Here is a 14,512-nt window from a genome sequence, read left to right on the forward strand (position 1 = left end):
ATACCCTTGAGGTCATTACTTTTGTTTTTAATGTACAGATCCAAACAGGTATTATAGTCAGTTGAGTAGCAGACATCCAGGCATTACTCATATCAAAGCAGTATGGGTTCAGAGCAGGTCTGTAGCTACAGCGGGGTGTCTTGGGGCCCAGCCCACTGACTTCCCATCCACCAAGGCATCATGGCTACACTGTTTCCCCAGCACATCCATTCCCACCTGGGTGCTCCATGGGCCACCTCCACCAAGCCATGGCCAGCATGGGACACCCTCCATCACCGCTTCAGCTGGTGTTCAAGTCTTGGTGGCGGCTCCCCAGTTCCTCTAGTGCCTCCTGACTGAAAAAATCCTGGCTACGGTCCTGGTTCAGTTTTAGTTTGAACAGGAGAACTGTGCAAGTTTTTCTGGTGATGTGTATCCTAAAATGGGGTCCTCATGCCAGAGAGGTATCACTTTCCTCCTTTCCAACTCCGTAACCTCCTCGTGAGGGGGTACAATAACAATTCCAAACTATCTTGCAGAGATTATTTAAACCCCTGTGATCATCAGTAGAGCCTTCTTGTTAAAACAGAAAAGAATCCTGATTTGTGTTAAGACTTGAAGATGCAGGTAAAACCAAATCCCATTCATTGTGAGGAGGGGGGGGGGGGGGAGATATATATAAAAGCCAGCGGACTCTTAGGGCAGGGACAAATGGATGGATAATTCTTAAATAAAGAACAAAGCCCAGATCTGCCGATTACTTAATTATGAATGTAATTTATTCTTTCGGCAGAGCTTATGTGAGGCTGCAGAGTCTACTGTTCCAAGATTGATGTCAGCAAGCAGTTCTGACTTGTGAATCTACCAGTTAGATCTTAAAGCAAAAAATAGCCAAAAGACATATTGAAGAATTTGCTTTTAATAAATTCAATTATGTAGCGACACTGAGGAAGTGTTGAGAATAAGTTTGACAAGACTTGAAAATTATCGTTTTATAATAAAATATCGAAATAATTCCAGTTGAGTAGAGTAGTTAATTCTGTTGGAAATTTGGCCATCAATTTTTTAAAAAAGCATGAATCTTATGAAGTCCATTATGAGATGTTTCACAGTTAGTACCTCAGCCTTCCAGATTTATAGAAATACACAAGATGCATATTAGATACTGTGGAAAATCTCCAGCAGATATTCTAAGCAAAAATTAAAGACATTAGGCTAATGGTATTTATATATAATAAGAATGCTGACTTATGAAGATCTTGTGCTCAAGTTTCTGCGTGTGGCATTGGTTTTAATCTACAAGTAGAGAATATTGTAGACTGATTCAGATAGCATAAACCACCACAAAAATGTTGATTGTTTCCACATGATGCTCCCTAGTCTGGTTCTCCATTAATTTTTAATTCACTTTCCACCTGGCTAGTATGCAACATTATCACCAAATGACACCCCAAGTCACAAGTTTAAAAAAAGACCCCAAATATATAAAGCAGAACTCTGAACAAGACAATTTTATTTGCATAGATGGCCCAGGCTAGACTGATCTCATCAGATCTTGGAAGCTAAGCAGGGTGAGTCCTGGTTAGCACTTAGATGGGAGACCGCCAAGGAATAGCAGAGTCGCCAAGCAGAGTCAGGGAATGGGAAACCACCTCTGAACATCTTTTGCCTTGAAAATCCTATAGGGAGGGTGTGTACCATAGATCCAGTGGTGGCAATCAACAAACCTCCGAGTGGTAGCTGGAGATCTCCTGGCAGTATAACTGATCTCCAGGCAACAGAGGTCAATTCATCTGGAGAAAATGGCTGCTTTGGAAGGTGGAGTCTATGACCATCATATCCCATTAAAGTCCTTCCCCTCCCCAAACCCCACCCTCCTTAGGCTCCCCCCCCCACAAAAAAAAATCTCCAGGTATTTCCCAGCTAAAAGCTGGCAACCCTAATGGACAAACAGCAAACAACACTGCGGATGATGGCTACTAAGTATAATACACACAGAATTTCACAAAGATATCACCACAATAGATGTGAACCTGTAGCAAAACTAAGAAAAGTCCCAGCCTTGTAATATAGCAAAACAGCTTCTGCAAGGAGTCCCAGCCAGACAAGCATCCAGATATAAGCCCATTTTTGTGGTGCGTCTTCCTCAGGAATTGTTCTTAGTTGGTCCTCCTCTGGAGTAATATTATCTTGTTGTTATGGTGCATAACCCACTAATTCTAACAATACTGGTAAATGCTCTCTCAGGAGGCTTTGCACCATATCAACATAATTTTAAATGACTGGCTTGCTCCTTTTATGAATGCAGAATTAAAGACAAGTGTTTGTTGTTTGTTCTCATCCTTACACTGTGAACCTGGTTTGGTTGTGAACCCTAATGCACAGCCGTATATTCAGTGAGACCATTGTACTCTGATTGCTATCTGCCTCTTCTGTAAAATCCTGGTGTTTTGTTTTTTAGGGCCTGGGGGAGGTGCCTGGAATTTTATTCTCAGGGTGGAGGGCAGGGCTTTTTTTTTGTAGCAGGAACTCCTTTGCATTTTAGGCCACACACCCCTGATGTAGCCAGTCCTCCTGGAGCTTACAGTAGGCCCTGTAAGCTCATGGAGGATTGGCTACTTGGGGTGTGTGTGGCCTAATATGCAAAGGAGTTTCTGCTAAAAAAAAAAGCCTTGGAGGGAGCAATATAAAACTGCTCTCCTTTGCTGGTTATCAGAAGGGGATACCCAAAGCCTTTGATTTGTTGATTGCCCCCCCTCCCCCAGAAGGCCTGTATGCCTACTCCCCCATCAAGAGTTATTGGGTAAGACATAGTCTGAATATACCCAGATTTAAGGAAGAAGGGAAGACAGTACTTTGTTCAGACTTAGATACTATTATTTAACTTTATGAAGGGAAATATGTAACATTTATTTGGATAAGTGTGGGTTTTTTTTTTCTTGTGGCATGATAGTTTCCACACACTCCTCCTTAGTCTTTTGAAGGTGGTCTGTGCTTGGGAAGGGCGGGTGACTTTGCAAGCTCTGTGGTTTCCTGAGCCAATGCTGACCTGATTTCTATGGTCAGAAATTGGGTAGTAAAACTGATTTTCTAAACATCTGAAACTCAGTTGTTACGTAGATTTCAAAACCTCTAAAACTTGGTTATTACGTAGATTGAAACCTAATTTCTTCCTTAAGGCAAGAGTTCTAAAGAAAGTTTAACAAGCCAAAGAAATGAATGAGCCATCAAAATAAGAGAACAAAGATTGTCCAATACAAGCAATTTACCTACATTTTGACAAACACATCTCAAAATCTGACACCTCCAGACAAAAAAGAACCAGTTAATGTCATTGTTATTGTTTGGTTTTAGTCTCTTTTCTTTCTTTTTTTTTTGTATTTTATTTGTGTGTGCACTTGTCTACACCTGGAAATCATGTTGACTTCTGGTGACTGATGCCTATTGGGGGCTGGGAGAATATTCAGGGAGGTTGCTGAATAAGCATGCCTCCACCTCCTGAGAGGGTAATTTCAAGGACAGGCCCCCATCCAAATACTACTAACCACAGTTTACACTGGTTAACTTCCAAGACCTGATGGGATTGGGTTGCTGGGCTATCTAGGTCAAGGCTAGTATTAGTCTTTGTAAAGGTACAGTTAATATATCAAAAGTTACAGTAATTTTTTTTTTAAATGTCCTGCCTCAGCCTTAAAACCCTTGCATACTAATTCATTTAAATGGTCCCATATTAGAGGTTTGGGAAGAAAGGTCTTGTTCATCACTCAGAATCTTACTCAGATCTATTACATGAGGCCAGGGCTAGATTAAGACATGCTGAGCTATATCAAGTTTTAAGAGGCCCCATAGCATTAACCCCCAGATGGTAATATAGTAATGTTTAGCTTCTTTAAAATTTAAATTTAGAGGCATAACTTGAGGCTCTAAACCAGGGCCCTAAACCAGTACCCACCTTCATCCTTCCTTTTTAATCCTTCAGGCACCTTTGGAATTCTGACGCAGACTGGTGGCTGCAATCACAAAATGGTGGCAACAGGAGGTGGAGCCAACAATGAAACATCAGGGATCAGAGTCATGCATAACTCTTCAACATTTTTGGCAGATATGAGCATATTAACAGTATTTTCTTCCACACACATAGCTTGTCTTAAGTCATGCATTGAAGCTCCATGTGCTGTGGAAGTGGCTGCACCAGAGCAGTGTGTTTTTGAATCTGCACACTTAATCAGATCTCCAGTGGTCAGTTAGAAACCCTGTGGGCAAAAGCCCCACCTGGGCTCACCCACTTCTAAAAACACATTTCAGGCACCAGGAAGAATGACAGCAGGTGCTGTAGGGCCCCTAAGCACTGTGTAGCAGATCTCTGCCTTAAACTGTAGTTTATTTTGGTTGTGCATAAATCCATCTCTGACTGGGTCTTGCTCCCAGGAAGGTATTCTTAGGATTGCACTGTTTGTCTGACAATTGCAACATTTTCTTAAGGTTTGTTTGCTTCTGGACAGTTTGTTGAAAGAATGGCCTCAATAAACATAGATGCCGCATGACTCTTCGTTGTTTTGACTACAGCAGACTAGCCAGCTTCCCCTCTGGAATTTGTAGCTAGTTTGATCTGTTTCAGGGATGGCCAAACTTGCTTAATGTAAGAGCCCCATAAAATAAACATCAGATGTTTGAGAGCCACAGGATTGTGGGAGGAAGGAAGGAGAACAAATAGGGGGAGGGAAGGTGGAAAGAAAGCAACTTTAACTTATAATGCATTCTCCAAGCTGCTGGCTGGCTTGACTTGGAGAAGTGACTTAAGAGCCTCCTCCAAGCTGGCCAATGGGGCAGTGGGGGCTTCAAGAATCACACAGTATGTGTGAAAGACCCATATGTGGCTCCCGAACTGCAGTTTGACCACCCCTGGTCTGTCTCTTTTCTCCTCTGCCTGAGGGCAGTTACTCTGCATGTGAAGACCAAATACGCTTGTTCCTGCTGGTCATCTTTATCCCTGCTCCTAATCACATGTGAATAGCTGATGATGGGGAAACTGAGTGAGATGGAAAGGGAAAACAAATTAGGGACCAATCAGAAAATGTTGGGATAAGCCCTACCTACAAATAGAGGTAAGTAGCTGTTTCTAAATGGGTGCTCCCTGCAAGCACAGAGGGAAGGGATGTTTCCTGGGTATTTCGGAAGCGTCAGTAAGGCAGAGGGATTGGCGCTTCCACTTAGGAGAAAAAGCAGAGCTATTTTTGAGCAGGAACACAGTTCTGACTTGCTTGGCATCAGGGGGTGTGGCCTATTATGCAAATAAGTTCATGCTGAGCTTTTTCTACCAAAAAAAGCCCTGAAGAATAGTATGAAAAATCAACTGGCCACCAGAAAACCCACTGGTGAGCACCATGGGACTTTGGGACTCCCTAGCTGGGGGCGGGGAGGGGGGAACTGATTGCCATTCCAGAATTAGCCAGAAAACAACTTCTGAAAGTTTCCCAAGTAGCAAAATTCATTACATGTTTGTGAAGTTCCTGTGAGATTTCTAGGGTATCTGCTGGTGAGGTTATGGCTCATGACACCTTATTCTATAATAGACTTGTTTGTCTTCAAGGTACCACAGAACTTATATGTCTTCAGTGTTCTTTGTGTTTTTCCAGATGTTTCCAAGAATATTTGAGGGCCAGAATTTCCCCTGCCCCAATTTTTGGTGTAATGTTACAGTACGATCCTAAACAAAGTTAATACCCTTCAGTTGAAGTCATTGAGCTTAGAAGGGCTGTATTTTATTTAACACCTTTTTATGCCACCTTTCCCCCCAGTTGGCCGAGGTAGCCAAGAAGTGCAAACATTAAAACTAACTTTTTAAAAAGTACACTCATGCACACAATTAAACAAAGCATATAAAACAGGCAGAGGGTCAAGTGAGCAAGGTTCAGTGAGTTGTGCAAGGTGACACAATGGGAAGAAAAGAATACAATCTCTGCCTTTCCTTACCTGGTAAATGTGCTAGAGAGGTGAAACTGGTTGTACTAGGTCAGTGGAAATTTCCTGCACTATAGAACAAAAAGGAAACCCACGGGACAGCCGACTGTGGGATGGGCACAGCCATGAAGGCTGGAAGGACAGAATGAATAGTTTGCAAGAAACTGGGCAGGTTTTGGAGAGATGATTACAATTCTAACTTATTTGGGAATACTTCCATATAAGGGTTTACTTCCAGGTGGAGCACAGCATGCCCACTTTTTTTGGGTGGGGGGGAGCAATTCCATAAGACTTACGGGTTCCCAGAATGTTCCCTTTTAAGCCACAGCAAAGAAAAACTTCTTTTGTTAGGCATCCAGTCTGGAGGGGGTGGCAGAGTTTAGCACCATTTCCAAAAAGATGACATGCAACTTTTGGCATTTCCCCCACCTTTTTAGCTTCTTAACAGACCTTTAAAAAAAACTCAGTTGTAGCTCAGCTATTGGCAGGATGGAGAGATGCAGGGTGGGGGAAGATTCTCAGTCCAATCAGTGCTTTTCTTCAACACAGCAAGGATGACGGGTAGGATTGCCAGCTCTGGGTTGAGAAATACCTGGTGAGTGGAGCCTGCGGAGGGCGAGGGTTAAAAAAAGGAGTAGCCTCCTCAGTGTATAATACTATACCAGTGCTGGCCAAACTGGCTTGGGAGCCACATGTGGCTGTTTCACTCATATCGTGCGGCTCTCAAAGCTCCCACCACTCCGTTGGCCATCTTGGAGAAAGCATTTGTTTCTTCAGATCTCTTCTCCTAGCCAAGCCAGCCAGAGAATGTTAAATTTGCTTTCTTTCCGCCTCTCCTCCCCCCCATCTATTTGCTGCCCTTCTTTCCTATCTTGCAGCTCTCAAACACCTGACATTCATGTCTTGCGGCTCTTGAACATCTGACATTTATTCTATGTGGCTCTTACATTAAACAGGTTTGCCCACCCCTATACTATGCAATCCAACTTCCAAAGCAGTCATTTTCTCCAGGGGAACAAATCTTGGTTGTCTGGAGATCAGCTGAAATAGCAGGAGATCTCCAACCTAAGGAGGCAGCAGCAGGATCAAGTGGTGTGGGGTTGTGGCGTGCACTGTGGATGCTGTTCCCTCTGTGCTGCTACCTTATTTGCGGTCGCTTTTCCACCCCTTGCGTGGAACCATCCATGGAATACTCGTTCTTCTCAACAGCAGCTCTCAAAGTGCTATGCTTTTAATTAGGTTGTAACATTTTCAAATGCAGTCTCATGCAGAATTACTTAAGACTGTAATAATTCTGCATAGGATTACACTGTTCATTAGTCAGGGTAATCAGTTGAAAATTTTGGGTCGATGAAAAATATGCCCCTAATTAAGCAGGGGTTCCCCCCCCCCAGCAGCAACAACAATAACATTAACTGCAGACATTCAGCTTGTTTTGGCTGTCCAGCCAGCAATGATACTTGCTACAACCTTACCTATTCTCCATTGAGGAAGGGCTGGCTTTTGTCTCTGCCATCGAGTTAGGTTTTATTTTATGTTATCGGCCACCTTTCTCACTTGGGACTCAAGGCAGAACAATCTGAACAGAATAATACATTCAATCAGCAGCACAATAAAATGGGATTAGGGGGTGGTCAAGATCAAAGATGAACAGCCTGTCAGTACTTGTCGTGTCCCCATTGCTCACTGTGCAACATGAACGAGACGACCCCCCTCCCTCCTCCTCCTCAGCTTAGATTGGTGCTGTAGGCATGTTTTGCTTTGGAGGTGTTCAGCGTTGGAGTTAATTCCCTGCTCCTCCTGAGGTTTGGAGTTTGAACATGCTTTTTGATGATGACTGTGGTGAGTGAATCTATGAATTCCTAGTTAACTGTTATTAATACAAGTCAGTACACAAGGTGCAGATGGTAGGCACCATCTCCTTTCTTCCAGGAGCCAGTATGGTGTAGTGGTTAAGTGTGTGGACTCTTATCTGGGAGAACTGGGTTTGATTCCCCACTCCTCCACTTGCACCTGCTGGAATGACCTTGGGTTAGGCATAGCTATCACAGGAGTTGTCCTTGAAAGGGCAGCTGCTGGGAGAGCCCTCTCAGCCCCACCCACCTCACAGGGTGTCTGTTGTGGGGGGAGAAGATATAGGGCAGGGGTGGCCAACGGTAGCTCTCCAGATGTTTTTTGCCTACAACTCCCATCAGCCCCAGTCGTTGGCCACCCCAATATAGGAGATTGTAAGACACTCTGAGTCTTTGATTCAGAAAGAAGGGCGGAGTATAAATCTGCAGTCTTCTTCTTCCATAGGAAGAGCTGTCTCTCTTAAGAACTCACCTGTCCCCATGAATGATTTCACCTTAGAAAAACCAAAAAAGTGTGTTTTTGATTTCAGAACTCTTGTGTTTGTTCATACACAGATTTGTTGATTGATCAGTGTACAGATATGGTGATTGATCAGTGAGTTAAAACTCAAGCGGTCAAGTCACCTTTTAATTGAGCACTGGCTCAGTGTTGGAAGTGTGTTTGTTCCACCTTTCCTTCCTGCAAGCAACCTAATTAACACTTTATTTTATTTACTGTAAATTGGCTTGAAGTATTTTAGTTAAGGTGTGAGGAACAGAGATGAGCTAATTAAGTGTAGAACACCTTAGGGTCAAAGTAGTTGTGATTCTGGGGAGCCATGTTTGGATCCCATAGTCTGCAGTTTACCCTCAAAAGCAGTTGATATGGGATAAGAGTCTGTTGCTTTGAAAGGGGGCTTAATTCCAACCCCCCTGTACAATTTATTTTAGCCCCTCTACAGAAAAATGGCAGGAACTTGTATTGTGCTTTTTTAGTTTTAGGACATTTTTAAAAGACCAGGAAAAAAGGACAGTGGTTTTTGTATTTTGAATATTGTGTATGTGTGTTTGCATGCACCTGGAAGTCATAGTGACCTCTGGCGACTGACCCCTGATGGGAGCCTGGAGGATATTCAGAGTGGTGGCTGAACAGAGCCTGCGCCCCTGGCTTCTCGACTGAGTATTTCAAGGAAGTTTCCCGTCCTACTAACCACAGTCAACCCCACTTAGCTTCCAAGATTTGACAAGATTGGGCTTGCCTGGGCTATCCAGGTCAGGGCCAGGAAAGGGAATTTTGATCAGAAAATAGCAGAAGGGAAGGAAAGAACTGAAAACAAACTCTTTCTCCAGCCTCCTGGCCCCAGTCCATGTTGGAAGACCCATGCTGCTGGCTTCCTGAACTGTTTCTAGTTACATATTAGGGATCTGATCACAGGTCCCCAAAATTGCATGTTGTTTCATCCTCACATTCTACACATTCCTCACATATGCCCTGAAGCTCAGGTCTGGGGTTTGGCCTGTGCAGTGAAAGCCATGTTTGGAAGCTTACAGTACCATCCTAAGCAAAATTACATTTCTAAGCCAGTGCACAAAGATGGGTGTAACTGCTTGGGGTGGTATTGCCAGGCTGCCTTCAGATAACGTGTGTAACAGTGGGTAAGAAAAAACGTGCGGGAACACGGCTTGTGGGCTGAATTATGTTGTACACTTTACCTCTCCCCTTCCTTTCACACACCAAGAATCCTGGTTAAGAATTAACTTTGGTTACTCATGATGTATGAACATAAGTGGTGTGGGCTTAGAACATTTAATTCCCTATCTTCTGCTAATCTGGATCCTGGATAGTGGAAGGAGGAGGGAGTACTTCTGGTTAATGTACATGGCCGTGTTTGTATGTGTCTGTTTTATCCCACTTAGCATTTCACCAAATTCCTGGTTAGAGGAAGGAGAAGTAAGGGAAACTGGGTTCACATACATTTTCCCACTTAACGGTAGTTACATGTGAACGCAGCCATGAAGGAGCTGCTGTCAGCATCCCTTTACAATTTAAACCCTTTACATCAAGATTCAGAGTAAATGATCAACAAAGAGCCAGTGTAAGAAAGCACTTTTTGCATCACTAAAACCATAGAACTTAACAAAGTAGGAGTCAAGTGCACCTTTAAGACCAACAAAGTTTTATTCAGAACGTAAGCTTTCTTGTGCTCCAGGTACACTTCATCAGACAAGGAATCAGGAACAGTGAGCAGGGCTTTATATAGCTGATAGGCAGTGGTTTAGAATGCAAAACAGTACAAATTTAAGATCCAATGACAGAATAATAAAATTAACAAATTGAGCAAATCTTTGATCTGGGTAGCATGAGCATGTGAAAGCAATAAAACAGTAATATGTCAAAATGTGAGAATGTCTGTCAGTCACTCTTGTAAAACCACTTGGATCTACATACAACTTAACATTCGTGATAATTGACATGTTGATTAATAATCCATAAAGCTTCTACAACCCAAACACTGACTGTTGTGAGTTTTCTGTTAGGAACCAGCACATGCAGAATCTCACAATCAGTATTAAATATACTTGGGTGTTAGTTTTAGTGCATTGGCATAAATCTGCACATGCTTCACACTTGATCATGTCCCTTCTTGTAAAGTATCTCCCAAGAAGCCTTTGAGGTCCACAAAAACCTTGTCTACTGCTCTCTTCAAATGCTAGTTATTCTAGTATCCCACTTACTCCTCCAGTATACTTCTTTTCTTTTCTTTTTTAAAAAAGAGCAGTATTTGATTCTGTAGGAGCCCCGTGGCACAGAGTGGTAAAGCTGCAGTACTGCAGTCCAAGCTCTCTGCTCACGACCCAGCTTGCTGGGAGGAAAGTGTAGATTATTGTCAGAACTTAAGAACTTCGAGTAGATCCCATACTTAGTTTCAAAGCTAGGATTTTATTAGAGAGAACTAAGAACTGTTGGATACAAGGTACAAGATAACAGTGATGGCGAGAGCCAGCACTGGCCCAATTTTATATAGTAAAGCAAACAAACCACAAAGCTTTAATTCACACCGTTTCAAGCACATCTGTCTTCCCACCAGTGCTATCAGCAAAGATGTTGCCTCCTTACTCTGAAGGCCACCCGATTCGGCTTCAAAGGGTGTCAGTGTGAGAAAGTACAGAGATACAACATAATTCAGTTTACAGCCCCCAAATACTTTGGATACCAGTGGGGCAAGGTTAACTACTGCTCAGGCACTTAAGGTTAAGAAAGGTTACAATATGGAGTCGGTCTGGTTCAGTGCTCAGGTCCACTCTAAGCATACTTGCCACCAATTACACTGGCTCTACATTAAGCTAGCAATAGTAAAGTTACAAGTTCTGACATACTGCCCCCCCTAAGCGCCCTCCCCCAGGGGGTGGCGGCTTGGGCCTGTGTGGGTACAGTAGGTGAAATTTTTTCAACAGTTGCGGCGCAGCTACATTCTGAGACTTGACCCACTCATCACAGCTCGGGGGGAAGTGCTTCCACCTGATCAAATAGTACAGCTTCCCCCGTTTGAGTTTGGAGTCCAGGATTTCTTGGACTTCATGGTGACTCTGACCCCTCACTGTCGTCGGAGGGGGCGGCGGAGCCCTGGGATGGAAGGACGTGGCACCAGGGTCTTTCCGAAGTAGGCTGCAATGAAAAACAGGATGGATTTTGCTTAGAGACTTGGGCAGCTCAAGTTCTGCAGTTACTTTATTAAGTACTCGCTTGATCTTAAAGGGCCCAAGAAACTTCAACGCAAGTTTGCGGCAGGGTTGAGGAAGGGGAAGGTTCTTTGTGGACAAGAAAACAGTGTCCCCTACCTTCAATTCCCATTCAGGGGAGTGTTTTTTATCGAACTGTTTTTTGTAAGCTTTTTTTGCTTCCTCCAGGTTCTCCTGTATTCCCTTCCAACTTTCCCGAAGACCCTCCCACCATTGTTGGCACGAAGTGGGTTCTGAAGCGGTAGCAGGGAGGGGGAGCGTTGGGAAAGGCTTGCCCTCGTAGCCATTTATGATTTGGAAAGGGGAGGTTTTGGTAGAGCTATGGAGGCTGTTGTTGTAGCCGTATTCAGCGAACGGGAGGAGGTCCACCCAGTTAGACTGTTGGAAGTTAATGAAACAGCGGAGGTATTGTTCCAGAAGGCTATTAACCCTCTCCGTCTGTCCGTCCGACTGGGGGTGGTAGGCTGAGCTGAGTCCCTGCTCTATGCCTGCAAGTTTGCAAAACTCCCGCCAGAAGTTGGCAACGAACTGCGTTCCGCGGTCGCTAATGACCTTGTCCGGGAACGAGTGTAGGCGTACAATATGGGTAAAAAAGAGTTGGGCAAGTCTCTTAGCCGTGGGGAGTTGTTTGCAGGGAATGAAATGGGCTTGTTTGGAAAAGGTGTCGACCACGACCAAAACAACAGTTTTACCCCGCGAAGGCGGGAGCTCCACAATGAAATCCATGGACACTACCGACCAAGGCCGGGTGGCTGTAGGGAGGGGTACTAGGTGGCCGGGAGGCTTGCCCCCTCTTCGCTTAGCCATGAGACAGGTGGGACATGAGAGGACGAATTCGGAAACGTCTTTTTTGAGTTTGGGCCACCAAAACTGGCGGGTAATGAGATTGAGGGTTTTGACGTAGCCGAAATGGCCCGCCAGGCGGTTAGAATGACAACGCTCTAAAATCGGCTTGCGGAGGGAGGAGGGCACATAGATCTTTTCGTTGTGCAACCAGAGACCGTCCTCGCTTTTACGGAGGTTAGGTGGGCGGTCTGCCTCCCTAGAAGTTTCAGCGAGCAAACGAGACAAAAGGTCTGGCTCCGGGGGGCTGACTCTTTTCCCAGAGCGGGTGGTGACCCCCCCCGCAACGGCCGAGTGGGGGATGAGAGAGTCCACCACCTCCTCGCGGAGGCTCTCGTGTTGTGGCAGGCGGGAGAGAGCGTCCGCCAAGAAATTCTTGGTACCCGGGATGTGCTTCAGCACAAAGTCGAATTTGGCGAAAAAGCCAGCCCATCGGATTTGTTTTGCAGTCATTTTGCGGCGCCCGGTCAGCGCCTCCAGATTTTTGTGGTCAGTCCAGATTTCGAACGGGACTCTGGCCCCTTCGAGCCAGGAGCGCCAAGTTTTCAAGGCAAACATGACTGCAAAAGCTTCCTTGTCCCAAACTGACCAATTTTTCTGCTCGTTTGAGAATTTTCTTGAAATGTATGCGCAGGGGCGCAGTACCCCGTTGTCCCCCCTTTGCATTAATATGGCTCCGACGGCGGCGTCGGAGGCGTCACATTGAACCACGAAAGGTTTTAGCTCGTCAGGGTGGGCTAGCACGGGTTCTGAGGTGAAGAGGCGTTTCAACTCTGTGAAGGCTTTTTGACAATCAGGCGTCCACGTTAAGCGTGCGCCCGGCTTCTTGGCATCTGCCCCCTTCCCCTTGGTTTTAAGGAGCTCGGTAAGGGGTAACATGATTGTAGCGAACCCCTTTATGAAGTCGCGGTAAAAATTTGCGAACCCGAGGAAACTTTGGAGTTGTTTACGGGTTCGTGGGGGTTCCCAGTCTAGTACCGCTTGAACCTTTGCCGGGTCCATTGACAAGCCCTCCCCCGATACCCGGAAACCTAGGTAGTCAAGTTCGGTCTTATGAAATTCACATTTCGACAATTTGGCATACAATTTGTGTTTACATAGGGTGGTCAACACTTTTCTGACTAATGGTACATGCGACTTGAGATCTTGTGAATAGATAATGATGTCATCAAGGTACACCACCACCCCCTTGAACAGGAACTCTCGTAAAACCTCGTTGATAAAGTTCATGAATACCCCGGGGGCCCCTTGTAGTCCAAAAGGCATAACCAAATACTCAAATTGTCCTAACGGGGTATTGAATGCTGTCTTCCACTCGTCGCCCTCCCTGATGCGGACGCGGAAGTACGCGTCTCGGAGGTCGAGCTTGGTGAATACTTTCCCTGTGGCTACAGTATTCAACAGGTCTTTAATCAATGGAATCGGGTAGGCATTAGACATAGAAATCCCGTTTATCGAGCGAAAATCTGTGCAAAGTCTAAGCGACCCATCCTTCTTCTTTCTGAAGAGGACGGGGGCAGCATGGGGGGCTGTGGCCGGTCGTATGAACCCACGCTTCAGGTTTTTGTCCAAAAATTTCCGGAGTTCAGCTTTCTCCGCCCAACCCATGGAATACAGCTTCGCTTTTGGCAGTTGCTGCCCCGGGATCAGTTCGATCGCACAGTCCGTGGGGCGGTGGGGTGGTAGCTCATCCGCCTCCTTCTCACTAAAGGCCAGTTTTAAGTCCCGGTATTCCTTGGGGATTGAGGCGACCTCCTCGAGGGTGAGGCAGGCTCGCTCATTCCGGGGAGGCGGATGCGGCCCCCATTCGGGGCGCCAATGGTGGTGTTCGCACCTCCAGTCAGGGAATCGGACGATCTGCTCTTCCCACCTTATGTCTGGCTGGTGGCGGGCGAGCCAAGCCGAGCCCATCACCACATCGAAAGAGCAGGAGGGGGCAATTACAAAAGTTTCGATCCCCCAATGCTCTTCGGTCCCAACGGGAACTGCTTGTGTTTCTAGCTTACATGGCTCCCCCCTCATGGGGCCCCCGTCCATCTGTTGGAAAAGCATGGGTTGCGGTAGGGGAGACGTGGTCAGCCCTAACGCCTCTACTAGGCGGGGGGTAATCAAGTCCCGGTTGCACCCCGAGTCGATTAGCGCTCGGGCGTGCATGA

The 14,512-nt window shown here is 45.4% G+C and overlaps 1 protein-coding gene across 2 annotated transcripts in view; it reads left to right on the forward strand.

Moving 5' to 3' along the window:
• Positions 1 to 14,512, forward strand: part of HDAC5 (histone deacetylase 5) — a 165,412-nt gene that overhangs the window by 25,735 nt on the left and 125,165 nt on the right. The gene's annotated exons all lie outside the window — the stretch shown is intronic.

Source organism: Heteronotia binoei, chromosome 15, assembly GCF_032191835.1.
Source record: "Heteronotia binoei isolate CCM8104 ecotype False Entrance Well chromosome 15, APGP_CSIRO_Hbin_v1, whole genome shotgun sequence".
Taxonomy (NCBI): domain Eukaryota; kingdom Metazoa; phylum Chordata; class Lepidosauria; order Squamata; family Gekkonidae; genus Heteronotia; species Heteronotia binoei.